The sequence below is a fragment of the Zootoca vivipara genome, chromosome 13, assembly GCF_965207765.1.
Source record: "Zootoca vivipara chromosome 13, rZooViv2.hap1.1, whole genome shotgun sequence".
NCBI lineage: Eukaryota > Metazoa > Chordata > Lepidosauria > Squamata > Lacertidae > Zootoca > Zootoca vivipara.
Window position 1 is genome coordinate 11717339 of NC_142596.1, and position 21311 is coordinate 11738649.

Here is a 21311-nt window from a genome sequence, read left to right on the forward strand (position 1 = left end):
GGATCAGACTTTTGCGATGTAGTTCCCCAACTGAAACACATTTACAAAAAAATGGTATCTGTTCTTCTTGTTCGTAAATAGTGGGCAAGGTACCATACTCTATATCCCAGGTCTCTCAGGCTCCAATGTCAAAAGGGCACCACGGGGACTCACTGAAAGTGGGCCAATGCATGAGGCACAGGATCCACGCAATAATATGAATCTCTAAATGCATAGGAGCAGAGTGATCACAATTTTATGTTGGCAGATACTTTCCTTGATTTGCCTTGTACAAGCTTGATGGGAGGGCGTTCCACAGGGCGGGCGCCACTACCAAGAAGGCCCTCTGCCTGGTTCCCTGTAGCTTTGCTTCTCACAGTGAGGGAACCGCCAGAAGGCCCTCGGCGCTGGATCTCAGTATCTGGGCTGAACGATGGGGGTGGAGACACTCCTTCAGGTATACAGGACCGAGGCCGTTTAGGGCTTTAAAGGTCAGCACCAACACTTTGAATTGTGCTTGGAAACGTATTATTACCGGTATTATTATTATTCCTCCCCTCTTTCCTCCCTCCCGTTTTTTCTCTTTGACTTATTTTCTTGCAGCCATCACTTTTCCTTCCTGCCTCAGCAGAGGATTCAAAAGGTGCAGTTTGCAGACACTGCCTTACGTAGTAATTCTGCAGCAGCAGCAGCAACAGCAGCAACCCGGAGAGTAAGGTCAACGACTGGAGTCCCTTTCGCTCTCTTAGGTACCATTGTCCTCCCCCCCGTATTTCATTCAGCACACTGGACAAAATATTGGGCTGAGTCATACATTCAATTAGAATTTTAAAAAAGTGTGGCTTTTTACTATGTTTACCTTCAAAACACTCTCAGCAAAGTTCAAGCAACAAGTCTAACTGTACCTTGGACAGAGCTGCCCTGTGTCCCGATGGGGATTAATTTTTCCCTGCTGATATTTTTGAGGTTATGCGGAATAACCTGAAGTCACAAGGGTGAAGTCGTTCCCCACCCCACCCCCCACCCCGGGGGCTTGGCCCGTTTGAATGGGAGTTAAAATAGTTCAGACCGAACCTAATCTAGCTAACCCAAGGAGCGGCCAAAAAAAACGAAGGGGAAAGTTTGACATTATGAAGACAGAGAGGGAAAACAGGAAAAAATGTGGGTCTAAGTCCGCTGAATCAAACTTCTCCCCTTTCTCTAGCCCCGCTGCTCTGACCGCTACGGTTTCCAAACTTTTATGTATTATTTATTTATTCCATACAATTTATAGCCTGCTTGATTGTAAAAAGAAAAGGGGGGGGGGCTGGAAGCCCTCAAAACGGTTTCAAAAAAGAAAAAGGAGAAAGCAAGAAAATTATCAATAAGAAAAATTACCAACAACAATGTAAGACTTTCGAAAAGGTTAAATGGAACCATAGAACTGTGAAGGGACCCTGAGGATCGTCTACCCCCCTGCAATGAAGGGATATACATGCAGCTGCCCCCAAATGGGGATCGAACCTGCATCCTTGGCATTATCAGAACCACACTCTAACCAACTGAGCTATCCTAACATTACTCTAAAAACAGATTAAAACTCGTGTCAACTTTCTTAACATCTGGACAGGCTTGACTAAACAAACAAACAAACATTTTGCAGGTGCTAAAAAGTGTACAGTGATATCAATACAAAAATTTAAAAAATCCTTCAGTAGCACCTTAAAGACCAACTAAGTTTTTATTTTGGTATGAGCTTTCGTGTGCATGCACACTTCTTCAGACACGAAAGCTCATACCAAAATAAAAACTTAGTTGGTCTTTAAGGTGCTACTGAAGGATTTTTTTTATTTTTGCTTCGACTCAAACCAACACGGCTACCTACCTGTAACTAGTGATATCAATAGGCAGGGAGTTCCAAAGATACTGCCACACAAAACGATCAAGTTATTACAAATGTGGAACAACTATTTCAGTGGCACTTGTAGCAATGCCAGTTCTGCCAACCAAAGTTTTCCCTTTTCTCGCGAGGAAGCCTATTCAGCATAAGGGAATTTCCCTTTAAAAAGGGAGAACTTGACAGCTATGTTGAATGAGTGTATATCGACTAAGGCAGTCTCCATTCATACTTCTGTATATTGGCCTAGAATCTTTTGCTGAAAGTCTAGTTGAGAAGCATTTTAAAAAATAAAATAATAGGACTGCGTCCTAAGGACATATAGCTGGGCTACAGACAGGAAGGGATAGGGGTGGAGTATAAATTTTCAAGTAGCACCCAACAAGAATAGCTTAAGTGGCTATTATTTACAGAACACAGAGCTGTTAAGTGAGGGACACAACATGCCGCTCAGATACCTAGGATATAATAAAGGGGTAATTGCTTCCCCTTTAAAGGAGAATGGGGCAAAATGAGGATTTGCAGGATGTTCTGTCTTGAGTCTTTAATTCCGCTGTGATATATTTCTCCCTCTCCTCTCCAAAGCACATGCTATAATGCCAGCTTTGTTACTTTTCAGGGGGGAAAAGACCAAAAACAGCAATCATCAAAAGTAGCTTCCAGAATAGATGGTAATTTCACATTGCACCTTTCGCCCTCCATTCAACAGCTTTTTGAAGGAGAACAGTGGGGACATCAGCTCATAATAGCCATCAAAAGGAGAATCAGAGGAGCAATTGGTTCCCTGCATCTCTGTTTATTGTGGGGTGTTTTTTTTTTTTTTGGAGAGGGAGAAAATCTGTCCTTTGTGACCCTCCCTTTGCAAACTGTATCATTATTTTGCAAAATCCCATTCATCTCTGTTGCTTCCAAGGGCTGCCTTAAAAGTTAGAAAAGCAAAATAAAAATACACTTAAGTTTTCAAAGGTGCTTGGTGGGGTGGGGGTGGGGGTGGGGGTGAGGGAGAGAATGAAATATTTCATTAAATTTCGCTGAGGCTCAAGCTACACTTTCCATAGCATTGAATGGTCCTTTCCTTTGTTGGAATGCTGCGTGGAGGAAAAGGCTGGCTAACTCTCTGCTTTCTCTGCTCTAAGTCACCCTCCCAAATATCCTCTATCTCACGGTCCCAAATGACTGGTTAATCATGGGATCAGAGAGCTGGGAGGAACTTCAGAGGTCTTTTAGTCTAACCTTCGGTGCATGGAGGAAATCTACATGGAATCATAAAATTACAGAGTTGGAAAGGGTACCAAGGAAACCATTAATGGCTATGGGAAATCCTTGCCGCAGAAGGGTTTCCTGGCACGTGATGGCTGATGGAATATGAGAGCCATATGGAGAAAGTGAGGTCCCTCAAGCATGAGAGAGGGCAAGCCAGGTGTGTGTGTGTGTGTGTGTGTGTGTGTGTGTGTGAGAGAGAGAGAGAGAGAGAGAGAGAGAGAGAGAGAGAGAGAGAGAAGGAACTAAAGAAAAAGCAGGTTTTGAGACAGTGAGACAGAAAAACTAGTTTTGAGAGTAGGGGTGCTTGCAAACCGCTGCAATTTTCAGTGGGGGCGGGGGGGGGGATTTCATCCCATACTGCAAATCAAGGCTGTGCTGTTATAGCTGATTGTGCAACAAACTCACTCCACCCCCCTCCACCCAAAGGAATCAGAGTTTTTGCCTTAAGGATGGACACTGAAGTGTGTAGGATAACTGTTGGTTGTTGCAATGTCTCGCCTCCCTACAAAGAAATCAGAATGAATGTTCCATCACTAACCAATGCCATCTATTCTCCCAGCGAACAGACCTAGAGGAATGAACAACAAACAGTTCAACTGGAAGCAACTACAGAATCACCGAACTGTAGAGTTGGAAGGGGATCCAATGGCCATCTAGTCCAACCCCCTGCAATGCAGGAATCACAGCTATAAGAAAGAAAAAAACCCTTACAGGGATTTCAACCATTCAACCCATTAAAAAACCTTCAAAGAAGGAGAGTCCACTTCATTGAGAGTCTGCTTCCCAGGTTGACTCTCGAACAGCTCTAACAGAATGTCCTTTCTTGCAAACACAAGGAAGTTTGAGAGAGTGAGAGGATGCTGGGATTGAAAAACTATTTATATGCAAATCTCTCTCTCTCTCTCTCTCTCTCTCTTTCTGTCTGCCTGGGGTAGGGGTGGGCAACCTTCAGAGCTTGCCTGTTGAGGGCTGCATGATGCTGGTGTGCAGGGCAAGAGCTAATGATGGGCAGAAACAACAGAGTCCTGGATGAACTACTAGTCTGTTATAATGGCCAACTGCTAGTCCCTGTTCTCTGTGACTATCTGAAATTAGAATTCAAAATCCTATGCAGAAATGAGCCTTGTTGGGATTGCTGGGAGTAATCTCAAAATAAAAATTAAATGGACTTTTTTAAAAAAAACTACAGCAGACCCATGCAGCTGCTGTCCTGGAAACCGAGGGAAAGTAACTCCTTTCTGACTTTAGTGTGCTATACAGACACACTTGGTATAGAAGCCTACCAGTTTGTCCTCATGCAGCTGAGCAGTCTATTCCCCAAGCCATGCAACCAGAAAAGAAGGTTTTGTTTATGAAATGAATTAATCTTTGAAAGTACACAAGAAGATAAACACTTTTGAAAGCCAGGGAAAATAAGGAGGGAAGGAACTAGGGTGGAAGGGGAAAATGCGGCAACTTTGCGTAGTTCAGGGGTCACAAAAAATGAAGCGTTTCTTCTTCTTTTTTCTTTTGGCAAACCAAGGTTTCCTAATAAAATGCATTTTTAAATGTTACTTTCACAAATATATGCATTTTTGTGCACACAGACCCCAGTATACACATTCTTGTATACCGTACATTCCTTGGCTGGAGAACTGCATTGCAAAATTAGGAGAAGTGTGAGTTTTGAAGAGCGGCAGCATTTCGATTTGTGTACTGTTTTCGAAAATGAGAATGATGTACAGTAGGTTTGCCGTTAAATGCCACCTGAATTGAATTCGCCCCCCCGTCCCTCCCTGCACTCTAGGAAGTTATTGTGGGTCTGTTGATTTGCTGCTTCATAGGAAGTGTCACCCTCCACTTAGGCTCACCTTTATGCCTGTAAATAAAACTCACAGATTACAGAGATGCCTTAAGTCCACCTTAGAAGAAATCCTGGGAAGTGCTACCTCTCTAGACCATATCACTGGTCGGAGAAGTGGAGAAGAACACATTAACAATGCGGCATAGTTTATATCTCATGTACATGACTGGTTTTCCAAATAGCAAAAAATATTGCCAAGGCATTTAGTAATCCACAATGTGCACTCTCTCTCTCTCTCTCATATCCATCTGAATCTGGGTTCTGCTACTATATCCGAAAACTTCTTTTTCTTTCTCCAAAACAGATGATCATCACCATCCCTCCTTCCTTTCCCAAATAAACATAGAACAGTATCAACAGAATGCAAAGCAACTCAGGGATTGAATGCATTTTTTATTTTTATTTTTGCAACATTCTACGGAGCTGTTAGGCATTGTAGCCATTGACAGAATTACTTCTTTTAAAGGAATAACCTTTGGGAATGCCCCTTGATATTTAAATGAATATCTAGGGTGTGAAACCCATGGAAACATATGAAAACAAGGAGAGAGAACATACATTTCAGAACAAACTTATTTTTAAAACAATGGAAAGAGAAGAGCAAATTTAATTTTGGGGGCTGACTGGGGAATTTCTCTTTTCCAGTAAGCTGACTCAAATTGTTCAAAAAGAATATCAGATAAAAATAGGCTTGTAGGTCTTGCCAATGTCGTCAGTGGGGAATCACCAGATCATTCATTCCTCCAGTTCAGCTACAGGTAATTATTTTGCATGAAGGTCTTTTAAATTTATCAGTTTGGTCAATTAAGTTCTCCCCCCCCTCGGTCTAATTTGGGGTAACAAAATGCAACCCAAATTTCAACACTGTCAACAAAGAAAAGCTTCTTCCTTTTGGGTGATGGAAATAATGCAAAAAGTAATGGAGTAGAGAAGCAACTTTGCATTGTGTTGCTCTAGCATGCAACACCATTAAAAGTTACAGAAATAGCCTTCTTTTGCTGCTTCTTTCAGCTCAAGAAGATTTAAGCCCAAAGTAAGTTTGGAGGAAAATTCTGATCTTCCCTGAGTTACAATAACCACAGTTGTTCAGGCAGGGGGGAAAGGTATCCCCCCCCCAAAAAAACCCACCCCAGGATACATTGAGATGAAGGCAACTCAATAAATAACCCACAATCAAAACTCCAATACTTTTTCATATTAGTTTTTCATCCCACTATAACACATGTTAAAATAGAAAAGTTTAATAAAGTTACCTGGTTGTTTTCTCACTTCCGTTTTCTAGGTTCTGCTCTGGAAGTCAGTTAAATGGTTCTGCTCTGGAAGTCAGTTAAATGATGTGTGTGGTCTTTCTAAAGATCAGAAAAGATTTCCTGGTGATCACTCTTTATGTAGCATCTTTTCCTGTCTTTTCTTTTTAAACTAAAGGTACTCCTTGTTGCTAAGAGATTGGTTGCTAAGAGATTTTTGTGTATGAGGAGGTGGCAGGTCAGGGGGCTTTGCAACCCCAAAGAGAATTTTGTAAATTAACCTCTTTAGCAGAATGTACTTAAGCCCCCGTCCCAAAACCCACTGACGGTGGATTAAAAAAGGAATCAAATTGAAAAGAAATTAACCTGTTTGAATGCTCAGTGGCTTGACGAATGGGTGAGACAATTTGACGAAGAGCAATGATACGCTGTTAGTTAGGCAAAAACTTTGCTGTTAGGCATCACAATGTGAAGATGAAGGTGAAATGAGACGTTACGATGCACGTAGCAATTGCAAACTTGAATGTGGCAATCCTGGCCATCGCTCCCTGTCTGGTTATATAGCATGGAAGATGTGCTATCATTACTTAGGGCATTTCCTTGCCCTGTGAAGGAGAAATGGAATGGAGAGTAGCAGCCCAACACAATGGTGCTTTTGTTGTGTGCTCCATTTACCTAGACATTGCCCAGGGAGAGATGAAAAAGAGGACACACCTAAATTTTGGGGGGATTTTGGTGGCAGCTGCAATATCTAGTTTTATTTACCTGTTTGTCTGTCTGTTTTCTGAAAAGCATTTCCACCCTTCATCTCCATGGATAATAGGGCAGTATAGAAAGGCGTGAAAGAAGCCATTTAAGAAGGATGTTGACAAGCTGGAACATGTGCAGAGGAGGGCAACCAAGGCGATCAAGGGTCTGGAAACTGAGCCTTATGAGGAACGGTTGAGGGAGCTGGGCATGTTTAGCCTGGAAAAGAGGAGACCGGGAGGAGATTTGGTAGCCATCTTCGAATTCCTAAAGGGCTGTCACATGGAAGATGGAGCAAGCTTGTTTTCTCCTGCACTGGAGGGCAGGACTCAATCCAATGGCTTGAAGTTACAAGAAAGAAATTCCAAGTAACATCAGGAAGAACTTTCAGGAGGTTGTGAACTCTCCTTCCTTGGAGGTTTTAAGCAGAGTTTGGATGGTCATCTGTCATGGGTGCTTTAAATGAGACTTCTATGATTCTATGCAAAAAGGACAATGCAACAACAAAAATATAATCATTATGAATGTCAGGGAATTCTGATGGAAATGGGAGTGGATAGTATTTGCTCATTTGTCCCATGTTCATTGTTGCTTTCAGGATGCAGTAGATACATAGCTGATTATGCCCTCGCCCACTGCTCCCCCCCAAAATAATAATGTTTAGGGGTACTCTCATTTTGACTCAAGAAAATCACCATTTTATAGTTCAAATCGGGGGAAATAAATACAGTAAATGGACAAAAATACAAATATTCCGAAATGTTTAGGGGGCTGCGTACCCCTCTGACCCCCCCCCCGAAAAAACCACTGCCCCGCGCCAATTTAGATCTTCCTTTATGAATGGATTGGAATAAGGTGATGAGAATATAATTAAGTAAATTATGCAATTTTGTCACAGTGGGCAGTGAGTCTAATTGTGTAGGTTTTGTCTGAAGCCTAACAGTGGAAGGGAAAATGAAGCCTTCTCACTTCCCTAGTCATCATAAACATATTGAGGCAGATAAAACGAGAAGGGAAAACCATAACCCAGCTTCCAATAGTCCAAATCGGGCACTGAAATGATTGTAGGATTGAATCCAGTATTCAACGAGCATTTGACAACAAACCACAGAGCAATGGAAGCTTTAAACTCTTTAAGCTAGCTCATATTCTGTCTAGAAGAGCACCCCTATCTTTTGCATGTGTCAGGCAGACAAAACATAACTGCCGGCCCTAATGTGCATAATGCCAGGGCTGCTGTTTGTGTGGCCTGGGGGGGGGGGTCACAAGGGCCAGATGGAAAAGTACAAAGGGCCTGCACTAGACTCTCAATTGTTGTTGTTGTTTACAGGGCTGGCCCTATGGCAAGGCTGGGGGGTGCCAGGGCCCCGGGCTGCCAGGGGGGCGCCACGCTGTGCCCGCCAGACAGCCACGCTGGGAAACGCGGGGGGGGGGGAAGGATCTTTGCACCACGGCGCCAGGGCGCCAGATATGCTTAATATGGCCCTGGTTGTTTATACACTACTGGGAAGCAGGTGATGCTGTGGTCTAACCACTGAGCCTCTTGGGCTTGCTGATCGGAAGGTCACCGGTTTGAATCCTTGTGACAGGATGAGCTCCCGTTGCTCTGTCCCAGCTCCTGCCAACCTAGCAGTTCAAAAGCACGCCAGTGCAAGTAGATAAATAGGTACCGCTGCGGCCGGAAGGTAAGCAGCATTTCCGTGCACTCTGGCACTCATCACAATGTTCCATTATGCCAGAAGCGGTTTAGTCGTGCTGGCCCTATGACCCGGAAAGCTGTCTGTGGACAAACGCCGGCTCCCTCGGCCTGAAAGCGAAATGAGCGCCGCAACCCCATAGTCGCCTTTGACTGGACATAACCATCCAGGGGTCCTTTACCTTATACATTAGCACTCTGCATGCACAGTATACACACACCTGATGTGATCCAGGGCACGATCCTGCACTTTGGGATCGACCCCAACCCAGGCCAATCTGGGACCGACCTGACCTGCACCAGGGCCCTGAATAGATTTGGGGTCTGACCCTAATGCTAAATTAGGATTTAACCAAACATGCAGTCAGGAGATGGGAGGAGGGAGAGGGAGACGCTATGTTTCCTCTCCCCACCCATGGCTGCACTGCAGGGAACAGGATTGAATCTTCTGCTCACCAGCTGGTGAACGGAGAATTCAGTCCTGCCGAATTCCACTCTGCCAGGGAGTTCTCTGCTGGAAGTGAGCACTGCCTGCCTCTCCTTCTCCACCCCCTCCCTCCCTGACCACCCCACTTATCTGCCCCGAATCACTCTGAGTGGGCATTCTATCTCAATCTGATTTGGGTGAAGCCCGGTTCAGCCCAAACTGGTTTGGGATTCAGGCTTCGGATGATCTCCATGTACAGCCTACTATTATTTAACTGCGATTGCACAAATATTTGCAGAAGCACCTTCAGCAATCATTCCCGGGATCCACACAGCGGTAGCAGCCGAGACAAACTTTTTCTAAAAATAGGCAGCACGGCAGCTGTAGAAAAATTGTTTGGTGGCCCAGGGCAATTGTTGGTCTTGCATTCTCTTTGTAGAAGTTCTGCATTTACTTATCAATACAAATTCTTTTGCATTCGAACCGCTTGTGCCAAAATGAAAATGCAAATGTGTCTCGTAAGGTCAGCATCAAAGCGGTTAAATAATGCGAAACATTTTATTTCTTTATTTTTTGTAATGAAACTCGATTCAGTGAAGACTTCTTTCATGCCCAAAGAATTCCTGGAACTTCGTATAATGAAATTGGAATAACTGGCACTGTTGTTTGTGACAATGATCTCTAGGTTGGACGCTAAACATTCTTCGCCCTGTGTAGGCTTTTGAGTGAATTAACAAAGTTCTTTTTTATGCCATTTGAAATGAGGTAAGTCTTGTCGAAATTGACAATGGACCTTTGTGGAGGGAGGATGCAAAATGCTTTCTAGAACAGCAAGCAGAGTATTTTCCTTTTCCATGACACCCCACAGTTCTTTATAACAGCACCTAAAAATAAAACCTCTTTTTCTGCATGACTACTGCGGGGTGTATTGGTGTTAGGGGAGAGGTAGTACCTCTGGTGGGGGAGACGCCATACTCCTTTTGGGGTAGTTTATCCACCTTTGGTCCCCACCCTGCACTCAGCTCTCACCTGTGACTCCTAGAAGCTGTAGGCATGTGACAGAGGCCACAACCTGGGAAATGGCTTTGGCTGACTGGCTAAACCAGGTGAGGGTAGCCAATGTATCGCAAAACCTTTCAGTTAGGGACTTCGCTTGCATGTGAAGGCAGGCTCTGGTGAATTGAGTGGACAAGACCAATAGTGGACCCAACAGTCAAGAAGACGGTTTCTGCACATGCTGTAGAGGGAAGTGAGGGGCAGGTGGGGCTCGCCAACCTGGGAAGGTACCCCATCTAGGCGAAGGAAAACTCTTATCCTAAACCTCCACTGCCTTGAGGGTTATCTTCAGGGGACGAAACCCTACACAAATCCAGAACGGAGTCCCTAAGATGGTTGGGTGGCACCTTCCATGCCTAATTCCAGCAACTGCTGTAGCTAAACTGCTGCCAAACATATTGCTCTGCTTTCCTTTAGACCAGACCCCCCCCCCAGACTCCAGCCCTCCAGATGTTTTGGACTACAATTCCCATCATCCCTGACCACTGGTCCTCTTAGCTAGGAATCATGGGAGTTGTAGGCCAAAACATCTGGAGGGCCGCAGTTTGGGGATGCCTGCTTTAGACCATATCAGTGAGGCCGAGAGAGGGGTCTTGTCATCTGGGCAGCCCAGGATCTCCATGCACACTGCCCAGGTTTGCATCCTGGGGAGGTCACTTTGGTGCTGCTAACAGAAGCAGAGCGGGCTGGGAACGTGGCGTATTTTGCTTGTTTATCTACAAATCTACAAATAAAGCATGGAATCTCCACCTGCCCATCAGATGACATCACTGGGTACCATCCATCAGCCGATGGGCAGGATGGTGATATTCAACCCTGCTGGGTCCTGCTTTGCCAGTGTGTTTCCTGAGGGTGTTACTCTCATGTTGGCAGTTCCACTGTACTTAGAAGTTCTGATTGTGGTGATCTGGAAGAGGGCATTCTCTGTGACAGCCCCTGCCCCGTGACATTCCCTTCCCACTTTTATTATGGAGCTTCCATTACACGCTGAAGAGCCACCTCTTTACCCTGGCCTTTCACCCCTGAGATAGATGCTTTTAAGACCCGCTCTATGCTCTTGGGTGTAATTGAGTTTTAAACTTATTTTTTAATATCTTTAAGTTGTAGCTCACCTTGGGACCTCAGGGTAAATAGTGAGTAAGGAACTGAATCAATCACAACAGCAGCAACTTCAGCGGGATGCAATTGGCACCCATCAAAGTGGCCTGGCAAAGCTGGAGAGACGATTAATTTGTTTGGGACCCCCAAACTCCACCAAGGTAAGCCATACAAAAGTCCAGTGGGTTGATTTGAGTTCTCAAGCATGCATTTGCAATCCTGCTGCATGCCCTTCTCACACAGCTATGATTCTCATGCAACCAGAGCTAGGCTGAAGCCAAGGAGCTCACTCACTGTCACATTTTCATATCTCCTAGTAGGTTAAGCCAAGTGCAAAAGATTCCTTGAAAGATTCCATCAACGGTGTCTCCAAAAATGTTTACACATCACTTGGGAAGACAGGCGAACTAATACCAGTGTACTGGAAGAAGCAAAGATCACCAGTGTTGAAGCAATGATTCTTCAACATCAACTTTGCTGGACTGGTCATGTTGTGCGGATGTCTGATGATCGTCTTTCAAAGCAACTACTCTATTCCGAACTTAAAAATGGAAAGCGTAATGCTGGTGGTCAACAAAAGAGGTTCAAAGACTGTCTCATGGCAAATCTAAAAAAAATGTAGTATAAACACTGAAAACTGGGAAACACTGGCCTGCGAGCGCTCCAATTGGAGAACAGCCTTTACCAAAGGTGTCATGGGCATTGAAGATGCTCGAACTCAGGACACAAGGAAGAAACGTGCTAAGAGGAAGGCGCGCTTGGCAAATCCACACCATGATCAACTCCCGCCTGGAAACCAATGTCCCCACTGTGGAAGGATGTGTGGATCCAGAATTGGCCTCCACAGTCACTTACGGACCCATTGTTAAAACCGTGTTTATGGAAGACAATCTTACTCGGCTACGAGTGATCGCCAAAGAAGAAGAGGAAGAAAGAAGGGTTTGCAGCAGGAAAGCTGAAGATGGAACAGATGGAGTGAGAGTTCAAAGGCAATGCAGCCGAAACATCTGCTTTGGAAGCCTGCAAAAGAGCAGCTTAGGGCAAGGATGTGCAGAAGGAAACAGATGTGGTTTTCTAAAGCCAGGGACCAAGCAGGAGAAATCACAAACCAGGAATGTCTCAGGGCATACCTGCTCTACAATGTCTCCCAAAGAATATTGGAAAATGCAGCTTGGTGAAGGTGCTGAGATTTCTATTTGAGATGAGTTTCTCCACCTCCCATTTTTCAGAGCTACAGTTCCAAGATTTGATGGGGAAAAGAAAGTGTTATTAATCCTAGTCTAGGGATGGGAAGATCTGTCCGCCTGGGCTCTTCCTTACTTTCCCACTCATAAATTCAGTTCTCCACATTTCCACATTAGTGATCCCCTGCCCCCACTTTTTAAAAAGTAATCATGAAAATTCACCAGCATTTTAGTGTGAATTTCTCCAAACTTTCTCCTGATACTATTTTGTGCATGATTTTGCCTAATGTACACATATTTGCAAAGCAATTTATCCTAACGAAATGCATTCTTGTATGTCATTTTCACTAACATATGCATTTCGATGTGTGTTCTACTCTAGTAAATGTCTTTTTGTAAGCGTTGCTTGGCTGGAGAACCATATTGCAAAATTCAGAGGAGCAATTAATTTTGAAGAGGCAGCTGTGTTTCAGTTCACGTATTCTTTCAGTAAGTGTGAATTAGGCAAGTTCATCTTTAAATGCCAACTGAATCAAATTCCTCCCCCATCCCTGTCCTAATCTGATGAACAGATATACTTTGAGAATATATTTTGATTTCTTGGTTGAGGTTTTATAACTGCAGTTCCTGCTCTTGGCCATAGCTGTCAAGTTCTCCCTTTTTTAAAGGGAAATTCCCTTATACTGAATAGGCTTCCTCGCGAGAAAAGGGAAAACTTGACAGCTATGCTCTTGACTGAAGATCATGCCAAAAGGATGAGCTGAGAAACCAGCTGGTAACCTTTCCCTTCAACCCAGTAGTTTCACTGTGTAAGGGATGGAATTAAAATTGGCATTATTGCTTTCTCTTAAAAAGAGAGAGAGAAAAGAAACATGTTGTTCGGTTCAAGAGGCGTTCTCCAATGCCTTCAAGGCATAATAGGACCCCATCAGTGCTAGGAAAAGCGAATTGGGTTAAATTGGCCTCTTTTATGGCTTTCTTCCCTGTATCACAGTTAAATGCTTCCTTTCAGCAGAGAAGTTAATCTCTCACATCATTATGACATATTGTATTATTATGTACTCCCTGCACTCTCTGATGGACACCCAGGCCAACCTCATACTGAGTTAAAAAGTCTGTGCTTTCCGACCACAGGATCAAATGCTCCATACAATTTTTCCCTGCACCTAGAAAAGTAGGATATCAGGACCCAGACATGTGACACCCCCACACACTTGCAGATTAAATGTCAAATTAAATGTGACACAGAAAATATCTGTGACTTGATCCATGGTTGGATCTTCTGGGATCTTCCTTTTATAAGCTTAAAAGCTGCCATCTTTACATGCACTCGGAATGGGCTCAGTGCAGCAGCACAAGGGTTGGGGTGGGGTGGGGTGTTGTGGGGTGGGTGGAGAGTTTTTTAACCCTCTTCTCTTTCATTTTCCTGATAGGCAGCAGGTGCCTCCAGGTTGTCAGTATTTTGCAGGAGGGATTCAGGCACATTCCAGGAAGTTTAGGTCTGGGCAATTAAAATGGAAAAAGGCGCTCTGAGTGAAGCCACTTTAAAATAAGAAACAGACTGTCTGCAGTTAGGAAAGTGACAACTGAATGCATTGAAATACGAGTGTGGGATGAATCGAAAGTTCAACTGTATAAAAACCCCACAAGCAAATGCTCATTTGTCATCTAGCTTCCCTGCAAACAAAACAGAATAAATGCTCAATAAAAAACAGGAAAATTAATTATGAATATTTTTGGGTACAAGGGTAGGGAATATTGGGCAATAAAGGTAAAGAGAAGTATGAAGGGTAAACGGTTAAAAAGAAGTTGTAAATTGGAAGAAAGAAGGTAATCTTAGATTTGGAAACTGCAATAATTAGTGATTAATAAGGAACTCAAGAAGGGGAAATGAGGAAGTCCGAAATGTTTAGTTAGAAATTGGAAAATATGATTATGTCTTATGTCTTTTTATTTTTATTTTTTTCTATTTTTCCTCCACTCTTCTATACAAAATGAATAAGAATTATTTAAGAATAAGGTTATGAAATGGGAGATAAGACGTAATTTTATGATGTCTAGCTAAGATTTGGAAATGGTAAGAGTTAATTATCAATAAGGACTGTAAGAAGGGGAAGTGAAGAAGTTTGAAGAAATAAGATGTGATAATATTGTCATTTTTGTTTTTTGTATTTCTTTTTTAAATTTTTCTTTTTTCTTTTTCTTTTTTCTCTCTACATAAAATTAAAAAAAAATTATTCAAAACAACAACAACAACAAAACCAGGATCCTACCTGACTTGGGTAAGCAAATCAAGATGAATGCTCTTTAAAAACTTGATGTAATTTAGGCTCCACATAAGGTTTATGCAAATAAATCAGGACAAATGCTCAATAAATAGATTCTCTGGGGGAGCCTGTTATCTGTCCTCCATGAAACTGCTAATAGAAACTGCTTTAGACCACCAAGCTTCAGGTCCATCAAGATGAGACTGGCCGCAGCTCTCTAGGGTTTCAGATGAGAAGCAGCCACACTTCAAGATGCCTGCAGACCAAACCATTATGCTACTGCACGTCCCCTTTCATTAGAGACAGGACGGATAAAGTGATGGCCCTTCCTCCAGGATTTGCTGTTAGACTCCAGTTACCTTCAGTCTTAGTCCTCAAGCTCCCCGTCCCAGACTTGAAATTTCAAGCGGGGGTCTTTTACGCACCAGACCAGAGAGTCCAAGGATTGAGCCTGGAACCTTAAGCATATGCCTAGCAATAAGCAACCGCCTCTTTCCAATGTCAACTTCAAACAGCCACCAAGCCTTGTTAAGATTAACAGACAATGTGAGAGCCAGTGTGGTGTAGTGGTTAAGAGCGGTAGACTCCTAATCTTGGGAACCGGGTTCGCGTCTCCGCTGCTCCACATGCAGCTGCTGGGTGATCTTGGGCTAGTCACACTTCTTTGAAGTCTCTCAGCCCCACTCACCTCACAGAGGGTTTGTTGTGGGGGAGGAAGGGAAAGGAGAATGTTAGCCGCTTTGAGACTCCTTCGGGTAGTGATAAAGCGGGATATCAAATCCAAACTCTTCTTCTTCTTCTTCTTCTTCTTCTTCTTCTTCTTCTTCTTCTTCTTCTTCTTCTTCTTCTTCTTCTTCTTCTTCTTCTTCTTCTTCTTCTTCTTCTTCTTCTTTCCTCTCAGTTGGGCTAATAGCAGCTTTGGTGAGCATGTCTTTTGGTGTGTGATTTTGATGCAGAAAATACCGCTGCCCTGAACCAGTTAAGCTTTGAAAAACACAACACACATCCTTTGGTCAAATCTTAGACATGATGTACTCCATCAATGAGAACTCAGCCCTTGTCAAAAGAGAGAAGCAGATGGTCTGGACGACAGGTAATTGACATATAAGCAGCAGCCCTGCATCAGCTTCCCCCTGTGGTAGCCAACAGGGTGCCCTCCTGAGGTTATCAGACTACAATTCCCATCATTCCTGACCATTGCCCATGCTGGCTGGGGCTGATGGGAGTTGCAGTCCAATAACCTTGGGAGGGCACCACATTGGCAAACCCTGGTTTAGAAATAATAATAACAAGGGACGCAGGTGGCGCTGTGGTCTAAACCATTGGGCCTCTTGGGCTTGCCAATCAGAAGGTTGGCGGTTCGAATCTCCGCAATGGAGTGAGCTCCAGGTTGCTCTGTCCCAGCTCCTGCCAACCTAGCAATTCGAAAGCACACCAGTGCAAGCAGATAAATAGGTACCGCTGCAGCGGGAAGGTAAATGGAGTTTATGTGCGCTCTGGTTTGTGTCACGGTGTTCTGTTGCTCCAGAAGCGGTTTAGTCCTGCTGGCCACATGACCCGGAAAGCTGTCTGTGGACCAACGCCGGCTCCCTTGGCCTGAAAAGCAAGATGAGCGCCACAGTCCCATAGTCGCCTTTGACTGGACTTAACTGTCCAGGGGTCCTTCACCATTACCAATAAAACAAACAAACAAACAAACAAACTTCGTGTTGAGTTCCCCCACTTTTTTCTCTCCAGAAAGTAAGCACTGGTGATAAGCAATAATAATCATTCCTAGTCCTTACTGAGAGAGGGGATTCGGGGCTGTAGCTTTTGACAACAGCCACATATTATCTCTTTGAGTTGGTTCAGCCACAAAATATTTCTAGAATACTATTAATTCCTGTACACTTGAATATTTTGTGCACTTAAGAAAAAAAATCTGCATTAGGCTTGTTCCCTAATAAGAAGCCTAGAACTAGATTGGATATTTCTTGGGATTATTTATTAAAGAGGTCAAATATTTCTCAGGCAGAAGCAATTTTCTTCCTAGTATTGTGTGAACACCACTTGGAGAACAAGAAGGACCCTCTTTGAGATCTCAGCCAAATGCAGTTAGATCTAATGCACTCGCAGAGACTCCACTTGTACCAATCTGCCCCCTCTCCAATCAACAGTTGTAAGATTCAGACATACTTCATGTGACTTTTATGGTACCAAAATTCAGGAGTTCACACTCCTGAATATTTGGGCCTTAAGTGATTTTGTTCTTCTTGTTGTAAAAAAAGAACAACAGAAAACAAAACAGAACCAAACCACCGTCACCTCTCCTGTTCAATGTGCGTTTGAAGTTTCCACTGTTCAGCAATTGTTGTTTTCTCACTTTGCCCCCTTCTTGTTGCAAATTACTTCCAAGCTTTGTTGGCACAATGGAGGTCAAAATGACCCATGCCAAAACTTCATACTGAAGCACCAGGTGCATCTTATCCATTCTATTCCTCTCTTTATTATATGCATGGCTTCTTCTTTTTAATCCATTTCAAGCTCTGGTTTACTTCTATGGCCAATAGGTGGACTCAAGATTGGATCTCCTCCCTCTGGACTAATTGTACGTAATTTCTCCTGAAATTAACTCATACCAGGATCATTATTAGGCACTCAGTGGGATGAAATGAATTATCTAGACCAGGGAGGAGGAACCTTTGGCCCTCCAGGTGTAGCTGGACTCCAGCTCCCATCAGTCTCAGCCAGCATGGCCAATGTCCCATATTTGGAGAGCCAACAATATTAGCCACCCATGATCTCGACCACCGATGAACAGACTTGGAGGGTTCCATGGAGGTTGGCATCCGGTGGGACAGGCAGGGACCTTCGTGGTGTAATCATGTTAGTAGCCCTAGAGGTCCCATGATTCCAGAGGGTCCTCGTTGATGCTGTGGAGCATTCAGGAAGGTCTGCAGGAAGGTCACAAGCGGTGAAAATCTCTTGGCCAAATGCAGGTAAGAGATCATTTCTGCACCTATGATGTGGCAATGATAATGGCAGATGCCTCAATGGATCAACCTTAACTGATCATGTATACAATGTACTCTCACTGAGGGGTGTATGCCAACCTTGTAATGGTCATCAGAATGGTAAAATCTGGATTCTGAAAGGATAGAACTGCAAGATTTGCCATATATATCAGAGAGAGAGAGAGAGAGAGAGAGAGAGAGAGAGAGAGAGAGAGAGAGAGAGAGAGAGAGTGAGTGTTGAGAGAGAGAGAGTTAACTGGCAGCCTAGGAGATGAGGTTTTAGTAGTCAGCATTGATGAAAACGCACAAGGATGGATTACACTTCCTTGATTTTACATCCACTCCATTCTCGATCTCAGACACTCTGGCACAGAAAGACTCTGAGCGGTTCACAACATGAAATCACAAAATTTCACAGCAAAGAGATAGAGCCCTTTAGACAGGTGGGTTATCAGCTGGGTATATAAGAGGTGAGACCATATTTCATTCAGGTGTCCTGGTCGCAAGCAGTGTGGAGCTTTATGCACCAGAACCAGCAAGTTCAACTTGGCCCAGCAGCTAATTGGCAGCTAGTGCAATTCTTTCAGCAAGGATGTAATCTGACAGCAATACCAGGCCCTCCAAGTGTCCCTATTTTCCAGGGACAGTCCCGGATTTACAAAAGCCATTCCGATTTCTGATTTGATCCCAGAATGCCCCACTCTTCCTTACGACATCCCTATTTTCATTGAAGAAATGTTGGAAGGTATGGAGTTCTATAACCCCTGAGCCATCTGATGGCAGTCCTGTATAGGGAATTTTTTTTTAAAAAAAGATGTTAAATGTTTTATTATGTTTTTATATAAGTTGGAAGCCACACAGAGTGGCTGGGGCAACCCCGTTAGATGGGCAGGGTAAAGGTAAAGGTAAAGGTACCCCTGACCATTAGGTGCACTCGCGGACGACTCTGGGGTTGCATACTCATCTCGCTCTATAGGCTGAGGGAGCTGGCATTTGTCCGCAGACAGCTTCCAGGTCATGTGACCAGCATGACTAAGCCGCTTCTGGCAAACCAGAGGAGCGCACAGAAATGCCATTTACCTTCCCACTGGAGCGGTACCTATTTATTTACTCGCACTTGGATGTGCTTTCGAACTGCTAGGTTGGCAGGAGCAGGGACCGAACAATGGGAGCTCAGCCCGTCGCGGGGATTCGAACTGCCAACCTTCTGATCGACAAGCCCTAGGCTCTGTGGCTTATATATCCCTATATAAATAATTATAAAGATGATGATGATGATGATGATGGAATAGTAGGACTTCATCCCTATTTTCATCTGAGAAATGTTGGAGGGTATGCAGTATCTTGCCCCAGTGAGCAGTTGAGCTGCAACTTTCAGACCAACCTCAAAGGCAGTCCCACATCATGAATGCACATTAAAGAGGACAAGGGGCAGGGGAAGGCCCTCACAGTAAAAACTGTTGTGGCATCGACATCAAACAAAATTCTGATTTTTTTTGGGAGAATCCTGTCCCTGGGGTTGCGCTGCATCTTGCTTAACTGGATCGTGACCAATAGAAACCCCGTGCCTTTGATTTTGTGCCAGCTGAGGCACCTGCCTATTTGAAGCTCTGCTAAAATGCCTGGCTCCTTTCCCACAACTTGCCAAACAGTTGCATACCAGCAAGGCTATCTTGGTTCGAGCCCAAACTCACTATCTCATTGTCATCCCTTGGACATTCCCCACCATTGGTCTTCGCATGCAGGAATGTTGACATTTTGATTTCCGTCTCCTACTCCTGCCTCTTCCTTGCAGAACTGGCACACAAGAGGAAAATGCAATTTACAAGCTCCCTTTATCACCCTTTGCCTGCAGAGAAGGGGCTGCTGCTGTTAACTTTGCAGCTGCAAAGAATATCCTGGTTTGAGCCAAACAGCTGCAGAACCATCTGCAGAGCAAATAAGCGGTCCTTTCACAAGCTTCCTCTCTTCGGTACTCCCTCGCTGAACATTTCTTCGAAACATGTTCCAGTGGCATGGAAGAGGAAAGACAAGTGTCAGGCTTATCTCCTTGGGTACTGAGCAAACAACAAACGCGACCCGTCTCCATCTTCCCTGAATCCTTAATCTTGAGATGCAAACAAGACTTGAGTTTGTGTCATCCAGAGGAAGACGTTTGAACCACTTACAGAAAGATTTCTTAGAAAGTTTCTTTGAATGTCTACATTTCCAACCCCAAATGGGTGGACAGGAAGCAGGTGGGGGAAGGGACGGGGGGTGCCGTTTCAGGATCAACATGGCTACATCTGCGAAGGTGGTCCATGGAAAGGGTTTTCTAGCAGCACTTCAGAACTTTCCTGTCATTTCTCAAGGCAGACAGAAAAACACTTGGCTTTGCTTGTTTTTGTTTCCCGATGACTCTTCAAGCCGGCTAGCCAGGGCATTGCTGCGCAGATGGGAAAACTTCGCTCGATGCCGTCTCTTGCTCAAAAAGTTGGTGGTTGGCACATCAACCACAAATATAAGGGGAAGGAAGGAAGGAAGCAATTTCTACCCAACAGGTTGCTTCTGCCTTTTAGTGCTAAGGCACTGAGATATATCTACAAGCACTTGACTCTTATTTTCAAAGAGTATACAATTTTTAAAATAACATTTAATAAAATATAACTGCTATTTAACTGCTTGTGTTTAGGTTCTGGTGGTTCTACATTGATTCTTCTCCCACCTGGTGTATATTTCCTTTTTCCGTCCCCTCTCTGATTCTCTGATTGGCTGGGGCCAGGCCTGGACCTACATCTCCCCTGAAGCTTCTAGATCAGTTGTCCAAGGTCGCAAGTGAAATAAGTCAATTTCTCCCCTTTTACCCCTGAAAAGCAAACTTAAGGACACAATTATTTCTTCCTTGCCCCATGCAACTTGAAGCTGTTCACATGTAAGTACAAACTGATCTGATTTACACTTTCCAAAGTACTACTGCCCTTCAAAAACCCAATCTCCTTCAAATTTTGCAGTGCACTTCTCCAGCCAAGTAAAATACACGCACTAGGATATGCATTTGTATAATGTGTACATAAAGATGCATGCATGAGTGAAAATAACTGTAAGGGGGAGGGCTTATAGAGAACAGTCCCCCCCCCCAATCAGGTCGAGCTCTTCGCAGAGCAGCAAGTCCAGTAGCAGATCGGATTACAGGAATCAGGAAGTATAGAGGGAGGTGAGAGGCTCTGACAGCATGCGAAAGCCTCAGCACCGCGTCAAGAGGGAAGCAGCTGAGAAGGAAATGAGGGGATCGGCCAGTGGAGAACAGTCAGAAGGACGGCCCTTCTCCCCCGACGCCTGATTTGAGGCGCACAGCACCCCGTAGGGCAAGAGGGAGGCGCTTTGGGGTTCCCAAGCTGTTATGTTGGGCGCGAAACAGGAAGAAGCCATTGCGAGGTTTTGACTCAGACTAAGCAGACATGTTTTCCAGAATCTTTGCACTGTAAATAATATGCACAATAAAAACACCTTAAAGACAAGGCGGTGTGGAGCATCGTTACTCAAGAGTAGCCACAAAACCCTCTGACAATAACATACAAAAATCATTTTAATAGGGGATATTGCATTGAAGAATGGAAACATTGGGCAAAACTGCAAAGAGACATGTATATCTTAAC